Source organism: Triticum aestivum, chromosome 4A (genome assembly GCF_018294505.1).
Source record: "Triticum aestivum cultivar Chinese Spring chromosome 4A, IWGSC CS RefSeq v2.1, whole genome shotgun sequence".
In the NCBI taxonomy this organism is placed as follows: Eukaryota; Viridiplantae; Streptophyta; class Magnoliopsida; order Poales; family Poaceae; genus Triticum; species Triticum aestivum.
In genome coordinates, this window is record NC_057803.1 from 752,310,283 (window position 1) to 752,311,447 (window position 1,165).

Consider the following 1,165-nt stretch of genomic DNA (forward strand, 5'->3'; position numbering starts at 1 on the left):
CTTATTTTCATATTCATCATACCCCTGAAAGACGCGCCCTCGATTGTTGTTGTAGAGAGGACGCCGATTGTTGTTGTAGTTGTTGCTGCCGCCACCATTGCTGTAGTTGTTGCCACCGCCGCCACCAAAGTGGCCGCCGCCTCCACCAACGCGGCCGCCGCCTCCACCAACGCGGCCGCCGCTGCTGCCACCATAGTAGCCGCCACCACCGTGGCCATGGCCACCATTGTAGTGGCCGCCGCCATAGCTGCTGCTGTTTCCGCCTCCATGCTGTCCGCCTCCTCCTCTGGACGGGCCACGCGAAGCAGATCGGGAAGCACCACGGCGCCCGCGAGAGGCTGCCATGGCAGTGGATTTGAAGGACTCAGCGCCGGTACCATGGAACATCTCCATGCGCTGATCGAAGTTGGAGACCATACTGAAGAGGTCATCGGTGGTGAGGGGATCGGTGCGGACATCTAAGGCAGAAACTATGGGTTGATACTCCATGTCTAGTCCTCCAATAATGAAGGAGATGAGTTCATCCTCATCGATGGGTTTTCCTGCAGCGGCAAGTTCATCGGCCAAGGATCGCATATAGCCAAAGTATGCGCCAGCCGATTGAGTGCCTTTCTGGGCATTGGTGAGATTGGTTCTGATGTTGTTGACTCGTGATCTGGATTGGGAGGAAAACATGCGAACTATGGCTGCCCACAGCGCATGAGATTCCTCATGGGAGGCTACTTGGATAAGGACTTCACGAGAGAGATTGTTAAGGAGGAACGCAAGAACTTGCTGATCCTCCCGATGCCAGGCTGCATATGCGGGATTGATGATGGCTTGGTCTTTGCCATCGGCGTTTTTTGTGGTGATGGTTTGGGATGGCTTGGGGGTGGTTTGATCAAGGTACCCGTACATGCCCGCAGCTCTGATCTGTGATAGCACTAGGGATTTCCATAGCACGAAGTTCGTGCGGGTGAGTTTTTCTGAAACCTGCGAGGTGAGGGCAGGGGAGGAAGATGAGGAGGACGCCATGGCAAGGGAAGGTGGATAGCTAGATGAGGTGGAGAGGAAGGGCTCTGTATACCATGAAAGAATTGGTGAAGCGTCTCAATCTCCAATATGAAGACCCGCATGTGTATATATTGATTGTGGTGTCTCGTACAACCGTGCCACGCACGTCAGG

At 54.7% G+C, this 1,165-nt stretch overlaps 1 pseudogene; it reads right to left on the minus strand.

Annotated features, from left to right (window-relative positions):
- Nucleotides 1-398: 398 nt before the first annotated feature.
- LOC123088959 (uncharacterized) lies at nt 399-537 on the minus strand (annotated as a pseudogene).
- Nucleotides 538-1,165: the final 628 nt, after the last annotated feature.